This window comes from Muntiacus reevesi, chromosome 8, assembly GCF_963930625.1.
Source record: "Muntiacus reevesi chromosome 8, mMunRee1.1, whole genome shotgun sequence".
NCBI classification, from domain to species: domain Eukaryota; kingdom Metazoa; phylum Chordata; class Mammalia; order Artiodactyla; family Cervidae; genus Muntiacus; species Muntiacus reevesi.
The window spans coordinates 31,210,520-31,220,219 of record NC_089256.1 but is presented as its reverse complement, the minus strand read 5'-3'; positions in this window follow the sequence as shown (position 1 = coordinate 31,220,219).

The following is a 9,700-nucleotide window of genomic DNA, read 5'->3' as shown; positions in this document are numbered from 1 at the left end:
TTTTAGATTCCAAATATAAGTGATATCATATAGTATTTGTCTTTCTCTGTCTGGCTTGTTCCACTTAGTAGGATAACCTCTAGGTCTATCCATGTTGCCGCAAAAGGCATTATTTCATTTTTTTTTTTTTTTATGACTGAGTAGTTAATAACATATATTTTAACTTCTTTTCTGTTATGTATAACATGTATCCAGTTAAAACAATTCTCCAAGATGCTTGTATTTGCATTTGATCATCTGTTCTTTGGAAGGGCTCTGAACCTCAGAAGCTTTTATTTTTATTGCAAACATTAAATGGGTTTTCTTCTTTGGCCTACTTAATAAGTTGTTTCATGAAACTTTCTATTATTGAATACTTATTACAAATTTCATTTTCTTGTGGTATTTTCTTTAAATCCAATGCCAATTAATCTATTTACATCTTTAATTTAAGTATTATTAATGATTAACATTGAACAATATCAGATCATGCTTTTTTCCCCCTTTGTATCATTGTCAAAATTTGAGGCTTCCTCAGGGCAGAAGACCTAAATAGACATGTCCCCAAAGAAGACATACAAATTGATGTTCAACATCACTAATCAGTAGAGAAATGCAAATCAAAACCACAATGAGACATCACCTCACACCAGTCAGAATCAGTTCAATTCAGTTCAGTTCAGTTCAGTCACTCAGTTGTGTCCGACTCTTTGTGACCCTATGGACTGCAGCATGCCAGGCCTCCCTGTCCATCACCAACTCCATACCCAAACTCATGTCCTTTGAGTCAGTGATGCCATCCAACCATCTCATCCTCTGTTGTCCCCTTCTCCTCCAGTCAGAATGGCCATCATCAAAAAATCTACAAACAATAAATGCTGGAGAGGGTGTGGAGAAATGAGAACCCTCCTACACTATCGGTGGGAGTGTTAATTGGTATAGCCACTGTGGAGAACAGTATGGATCTGGTGGCTCAGATGGTAAAGGATCTGCCTACAATGCAGGATACCCAGGTTTGATCCCTGGGTCAGGAAGATCCCCTGGAGAAGGAAGTGGCAGCCCACTCCAGTATTCTTGCCTGGAGAATCCCATGGACAGAGGAGCCTGGCAGGCTACATTATAGTCCATCAGTTCATAAAGAGTTGGACATGAGACTAACACTTTCTTTAAAAAAAACAAAAATAGAGTTACCCTATGATCCATCAATCCCACTCCTGGGCATATATCCAGAGAAAAGCATATCAAAACGAATAGGCACCCCACTGTTGATTGTAGCACTGTTTACAATAGCCACGGCATGGTAACCACTGAAGTGTCCATCTACAGACGAATGGGTAAAGAAGATGTGATACACAAATACAGTGGGATTGTACTCAGTCATTTAAAAGGATAAAATAGTGCCATTTGCAGCAACATGGATGGACCTGGAGATGATCATATCAAGTGAAGGAAGTCAGACAGAGAAAGACAAATATCATATGATACTGCTTATATGTGGAATCTAAAAATAATGATACAAGTGAATTCTTTTACAAAACAGAAACAGACTCACCGATTTAGAGAATGAATTTATACTTACTGGAGGGAAGGTTGAGGGGGAGGAATTGATTGGGAGTTTGGAATTGGCATGTACACACTGCTATGTTTAAAATAGAAAATCAACAATGGCCTAATGTATTAAAAAATAAAAAAAAATTTTTAAAAAGCAATTTGGAAGCTTGTTTTCTTTTTCTGCGGCTAAAGCAATTCAAATAGTGCCAAGTCTTTGTGCTTTGTTTCAGATGAAAAATTGACTAAAATATTTGAACCTTTTGTTTTTTTTTTTTTCTTAGGGAGGTGTAGAGTGTAAAGAAAGAATTTCTTTGGAAACTTAGTCATCTTCCTTTATGAACTTAATTCATTTTTTTCTATCTCTTCTTAAGACAGTTTTAATAATTGCTGTCTTAAGACAGAAAACAATTCTTTCAATCCAGACGGAAATGGTAATCTAAATTAGTATTTTTGAAAATAGAACTTCATAGTATTTTAAATTTCATTGACATCTACATATAGATGTACTGTACAAATATTTTTCAAATTTGTTGTATCATTTGTGAGGCTACCTTGTTCCTACTTCATGTTTTTCAGTCTTTTTTTTTTAAATTCTAAACAAATTTTCAAATTAAAAAAATTTTATTGATGTATAATTGATTTACAATGCTGTGTTAGTTTCTGGTGTACAAGCAGAGATTCAGTTTTACATTCTTTTTTTGTCATTCTTTTAATGAACTAATAATTTCAAGTATACTTAATAGTTTGTTTATATCTGATGAGTCTATTATCTAAAGTTCTGAGACCCTAATTATAGTATATATTGCTTCTGCAGACTCTTGCTCATGGTGGACTGATATTTGCTTCTTTCCTTGTTGCTTTATACTCTGTTTTCTAACTTTGTGTTTGGGCTGATGTTAAGGCAGAATTTTATGTCGTCAGAATCCTGTGATCCCTAGGTAAGTATATGTCTCTCCGGAGAGGATTTGTGTTGGCTTTTGCCAGGAATCCCAGGGTTGTTGTTAATCTAAGACTTTTTATGAAAATTTCTTAGCTTGGGGATCCAAGATCTTAGTATGTTTAACCCCTGTCCTGTGTGAGAGCAGACCTTTGCCTATAAATTATAACATTCCTTCCATTCAGGGCCCAGGGCAAAGTGGATGTGTTCCTTGTCATGTCCTTTTCTGCAAAGAGTTGTTCTTCTCTGTCATCCTCTCTCTCCATGGGAGCATCTCTTTGAGAGTCTTGGTTTTATGTGGGGGTCTCATTCCAACCCCTTGTATCACCCAACACTTTGTCCTATCCCTAAGGGGTCACTGAATTTTAAATCCCTTGTTTTCAGTAATTGGCAAATTATGTCACGATGCTTTCAGTTTCTTTTGATTTTCGCTGGTGGTAGAGGGGGTCGGGGAGCGGGGGTGCGGTGGGGAGTGGGAGGTGGGTGTTCCTTTCACTGCTTTTAAATTCAGGCATAGAATTAAAAAGTTTAGTGTATCTCACCAATATTTCTAGTTGCTTTTGAGAGGTTCCCCCCATATACATATATAGCACAAAATGTTAATGGGATTGGAAATCTGACACACAGTATTTGTTTCATCTTTTGCTTAAAATTTAACTTTAATTTTTAATAAGATTTTACTGGTATATAGATTAAGAAATCCATGGGTTCTATTAAGGCAACTACAGAGGACAGAATTTTTTTTCCCCCTTACCTCGTCAGTTCATGGAGAAGGAAATTGCAACCCACTCCTTGGAAAATTCCATGGATGGAGGAGCCTGGTAGGCTACGGTCCATGGAGTCGCGAAGAGTTGGACACGACTGAGCGAATTCCCTTTCACTTTTCACTTTCTTGCATTGGAGAAGGAGATGGTAACCCACTCCAGTATTCTTGCCTGGAGAATCCCAGGGATGGGGAAGCTTGGTGGGCTGCCACCTATAGGGTCGCTCAGAGTTGGACACAACTGAAGCGACTTAGCAGCAGCAGCAGCCTCAATTCAAGGTCTCCAAAGACAATCATATTCAATATTTTCTCTCTCTCTCTCTTTTTTTGGTTTAAAATTCTTACACATCTTCCTTGATTTTTAGTTATAGATATTCTTTACTGAAGGTAAAGAATACAGGTTTTCTCTTTTTGATTTCTTTTTTTTTTGGGCTCACTGGCCTCCGTTGCTGCATGAGGACTTTCTCTGGTTGCAGTGAGTTGAGGCTACTCTCTGCAGTAGTGTGCAGGCTTCTTGTTGTGCTGGCTTCTCTTGTTGCAAAGCACGGGTTCTAGGCACGTGAGCTTCAGTAATTGTTGACTATAGGTTTTCTTAATCACGTTTGTTTTCTTCTCCACATCTTCCAAACAATTTTGTCTATTTAGATGAGATCAGTGCTCAATGTTTCTATTGCTAGGATTACGTAAACATTATTCCCAGAACAGCCATATTTCATAAAAATTCTTTGGGATTAATGGTCACTTCTTTATTGGCTTTGCCTGATAGTCCTTGGTATGTGTATGACAATTTCATTGCCAAATGCTCTGAGAAGTATAACTCCTCTCCAGATCTCTTCAAACATGGTTATTCTATCCATTTTTACCTCTTTACCTCTCTCCTGGAGCCCTGGGCCCTTCTGCTGTAGCTGGGACTGGCTGTAAAACTGTCACCCTGGGAACTGTAGGGTGGTGATTGCCAAGAGTGGGAATGTTGCCAAAACTTAGCCTCTGCTCATTGGTGACAAATAGAAGTGCAGAAACAGAGTTTTGGGTGAAGTAGAAAAAGTAGTTTTTATTGCTTTGCCAGGCAAAGGGGACCACAGTGGGCTATGCCCTCAAGACTGTGTGACCTACCCTGGAGCGAGTAGTGAGAAGTTTTACAGTGTTTAAGGAACAGGATGTGATCAGCTCATGAACACTTCTCAGATTGGTTGGCCTCAAGGTGAAGTTTCAACCATTATCAACCTTCTGGTTTCAACCAGTCTAGGATCTATGTTCTCGTGGTCAGTGGTTTTCATCTGGAGGAGGTCCCCTTCCTGTTGAAACAACTTGAGGAGTGCATGCCAGGCATTTATTTATATCTTTCAAGCAACTGGGATTTTGCTAATTCTGCTATGTGGCAGAATTACAGTCTAAATTGTTACCAGATCCCTAGTTCAACAGCTAGCCTTTGTTTCTACATTTTCGCATTTCCCAATCATTAACTCTTGAATCAGCATTTTACTTCAAAAGACAAGAATACAGAGACTTATACACAGTTTCAGGAATAGCATTGGGTATTTGGATTACAGAGATATATGTACTTATTAAAACTCAGCCAATGCACATTTCATCTGTGTATTTAATTGTATACAAATTTTATGTCAAAAGGAGACACATAAGCAAATATTAAACTTTACTTAATGGTACAGTGTCTGAAGCATTTAGGGGAAGGGTACTGATGTCTGAAACCTTGAAATGCGTCAAAAAAAAAGATGAATGACTAAAAGGACAGCTAATTCTATGTCAAAATAAGTAGAATAAATGATAAACAGTAGAATCTATGTAGAGGTATACTGTAAAATTCTTCCAACTTTGCCATATATTTGAACAATTTTATAATAAACTACAGGAGAAAACAAGAATGTAGGTAGCAAAATGAGTTTGTCTGCGTAGTGATTTCAACAGAAGCTCAGGATAAATGTATCAACTGAAGAAGTGTTGGTGAGGAACTAAGAAAGAATGTATGAAATACCATGTGTTAAAAGATAAACTCAACTACCTGCCCTTAGAATAATTTTTCAATATTCTGTCTTAAATATGATCCAAATCCAAAGCAACTGATTAGTTTATCTGTTTTTCTTTTTAAGGAGAGTCAGTGGAGTTGTGCATGAAGAAAAAAGTAGAAATCCTATGGAATCTAAAAAAATGGTAGAATGAATTTATTTACAAAACAGAAATAGTCTCATAGTGGTAGGAAAAAACTTAATGATAGTCAAAGGAGCTAGTGTGGTGGGGAGAGTTTGGGATTAACATATCCACACTACTATACATAAAATAGGTAAATAACAAGTACCTCCTGTATATCACAGGGAACTATATTCAATATCTTGTAATAACCTATATTGGGAAAGGATCTGAAAAGAATAGATAGGCAGATAGATGTAAGTATAACCGAATCACTTGACTGCATACCTGAAACTAATATAACACGCTTTCCTATAGTTGTAAATCAACTGTATTTCAATAACTTTTTAAAAAAGGTAGAAATTTTAAGAGACAGGAACTCCTCACAGGAATCAAAGGACCCACAGAAAACACTTTTGCTGCACGTGTCAGCTCTCCCAGAGGATCAGAGCTTTTTATTCAACTTCTGCATGGAATATTCTTTGAGTTAGAATAACTGTCACACTGACAGCTTTATTTTTGCCAATTACTTAGACAGTCACTGACAATCACGCCAAGTAAGCAGTGTATTCAGAAGACAATTACAGAGGACCCTGGGTAGCTACAGTGACAGACCAGCCTGCCAGACTTAATATTTCCCCTTCCAGCTTCTTATTAAAGTAGCCTTAAAAAAGAAAACAGAAAATGATAAAAACTGGCAAGCACACTGGAAGATGAAGATAAGAGATGATAGGCTTGGAGTGGAATTTCTTCTGAACACATCATTTTAGAATGACCTAGGAGCACAGTCTGAGATCATCTCCTTGTCCACTTTTTGCAATAGAGAATTCGGAGCCTCCTCAAAGAACTGAGGAAAGATTTGAGTGATGCATTTCTAAATCTGGGGTATGGGGCCCACTGACTGAAAAACATTGAACTTCATTCCCAAATCCAGTCTCCTGGTCTCCCTTTGCCCCATCAACACCTCTCTCCCTCTATATTAATGCAGAAATTCATATTCCTAATGAAAAACATGTCAGGAGTGAAAGGAAGGCAAAGGTTCATTTTATCCTAGCATTCTTTGTCATTGAAGAAACCCACCAAACAGTTATAGAGATAGGAAGAATTCTAGGATCAGTGCTTACTGAGCATTTAGTGTTCCCTGCCCCGTCATTCACTGTAACAATAGCTATGGACCTCTGGCTCAGAATTAGAGATCTCTGCCTGCCAGATCAAGAAAGCAGTCACTCTCAGGCTGGCAGGATTATGCTAAATGAACACAATTAGACTTTAATAATTAAATTAGTGACTGTCCAGACTTACCTGACATCCACATCTGGGGCTGAGATGATGAGGCTGCCAGCATCTGAGAGAACAGCCAAAGGAGCTGAGGACATTCCACACTGTCAGATTCCAGGTAGACCTCTCTCCTTTCAAAGTATGAAACCTCTGTTGGTATTCTGTAAGGATAATGCAACATAGGGGAAAGGGAATGCTTTCCTCAAGACTCTGAGAAGTACAAGTGCTAATATTTGAAAATAGTTTAAAAAAAAAAGAACAATTTAAAAAAAGCAGTTGTGGGATGGGGTGGGAGATGGGACGAATGTTCAAGAGGGAGAGGACATATGTATATCTATGGCTGATTCATGTGGATGTATGGCAGAAACCAACACAGTATTGGAAAGCAATTATCCTCCAATTAAAAAGAAATATTGAAAAGACTGTTTTGGTTTTCTTCCTAAAAGATGAAAAAGATAAAACCTCTACAACACAAAACTGGATATACAAGGAAAGAAGTGAATCTCTGTAGTGTATCTCTGAAGTGTGTCTCTGCCTTGAAGTGAAGGCAGAATACAAAGTGTGCTGACTTATATAAGTAGATAATACAAAGAAACCCAAAACATGATAGAATACTTCCACGGCAGTGATAATCAAAAGCAGAAAACTCTATCATGTATATAGTGAACAAATGTGGAACACTTCCAGAATACACAAGGGAAAAATGAAGGGAAGAAAATGATCAAGAAGTTGATGGATATAGGAAAGAGACAGTAGAGATTTTGTTTCAATAAAGTAAATAAGAAAAACAAGGACATGGCACTGACTGGCAGTGGGAAAAAAGCCATTCAGAACTAAAAAATTTGAAAAGGCTTTGTTGTGTTGTTGGGGAAACTAACAGAATAAACAACACTTGGAACCATCCTGGCAGAATTTTTAATATTAAAAGAGAAAGAAAAAATTCTCCAAGTATTTAGGTTGAAAAGGAAAGTTATATGCAAAAATGGAAATATTAAGATCAAATCAAGATGGCAGAGTAGAAAATCATGCACTCATTTCCCCTGGGGAGAGTTCTGAAATCACAACTAGCTATTGAACAACCATCGGCAGGAGGATGTTGGGACCCACCAAAAAAAGATAATCTATGTCCACAGACAAAGGAGAAGCTGCAATAATATGGGAGGAGGGGCCATTCGCTATCAAATCAAATCCCATACTTACCTGGTGTGTGACCCACAAACTGGAGAAGGATAACTTCTTAGAAATTCTCCCACTATTGTGAAGGTTCTGAGCCCTATGTCAGGCTTCCCATCCCGGTTAGCTGGCAAAGGAACAGGGAATTTCCAGGGAATCTGACTTTGAAAGCTAGTGGGATTTGATTATAGGACTTCCATAGGACTGGGGGAAACAGAGAAACCACTCAGAGGGTACAAACACAATCGTGGCCTCCCTAGGACCCAGGGAAAAGGAGCCATGACCCCAGGGAAGACTGAGCCAGATTTAACCTGCTAGTACTGCAGGGTCTCCTGTGGAGGGGTGGGTCAGCAGTGACTCACCACGGCCGTGGGGGCACTGGGAGCAGCAGTCCTGGGAGGTGTCCCTCGGCAAGTGTGCCCTCTTAGAGGTCACCATTAGCCCTACCATACAGACTAAAATGGATGGGAGTGGGAGAATTTAATTCAGATGAATATTATATCTACTACTATGTGCGAGAAGGAGAAGGAAATGGCAACCCACTCTGGTATTCTGGCCTAGGAAATCCCATGGATTAAAGTCTGAACCTGGTGGGCAATAGTCCACGGAGTCAGACATGACTTAGCAACTGAGCACACATGGGCAAGAATCCCTTAGAAAAAATGGAGCTGCCCTCACAGTCAACAAAAGATTCTGGAATTCAGTATTTGGGTGCAGTCTCAAAAGTGACAGGATGATCTTGGTTTGCTTACAAGGCAAACCAATCAACATCACAGTAATGCAGTTCTATGCCCCAACCACTACTGTAGAAGAATCTGAAGTTGACTAGTTCCAGAAAGACCTACAAGATCTTCTAGAACTAACACCAAAAAAAAAAAAAAAAAAAAAAAAAAAAAAAAAAAATCCTTTGCATCATAGGGGATTGGAATGCAAAATAAGATATTAAGAGATACTGAGAGTAATAGGAAAATTTGGCATTGGAGAACAAATGATGCAAGCCAAAGGCTAATAGAATTTTGTCAAGAGAACACACTGGTCATAATCAATACACTTTTCGAACAACACAAGAGATGGATGTTACCATCTCTACACATGGATGTTACCAGATGGTCAGTATCAAAATCAGACTGATTATATTCTTTGCAGCTAAAGATGGAGAAGCTCTATACATCAGCAAAAACAAGACCTGGAGCTGACTCTGGCTCAGATCATTAGCTCCTTACTGAAAAATTCAGGCTTACATTGAAAAAAGTAGGGAAAATCATTAGGCCATTCAGGTAGGACTTGAATCAAATCCCTTACAATCGTACAGAGGAGGTGATGAGTAGATTCAAAGGAAGAGATCTGATAGACAGAGGACCTGAAGAAATATGGGTAGAAGTTCATAATGTTGTACAGGAGTCAGTGACCAAAACCATTCCCAAGAAAAAGGAATGCAAGAAGGCAAAGTGGTTGTCTGAGGAGGTGTTACAGATAGCTAAGAAAAGAAGAGAAGCAAAAGGCAAGGGAGAAAGGGAAGGATATACCCAACTGAATGAAGAGTTCCAGAGAATAGCAAGGAGAGACAATAAGGCCTTCTTATATGAACAATGCAAAAAGATACAGGAAAACAATAGAATGGGAAAGACTAGAGATCTCTTCAAGAAAATTGTAGATATCAAGAGAACATTTCATGCAAGGATGGGCACGATGAAGGACATAAATGGTAAGGACCTAACAGAAGCAGAAAGGATTAAGAAGAGGTGGCAAGAATATACAGAAGAATCATACAAAAAAGCTCTTAATGATGCAGATAACCATGATGGTGTGATCACTTACCTAGAGCCAGACATCTGGATTGTGAAGTCAAGTGGGCCTTAGGAAGCATTACTATG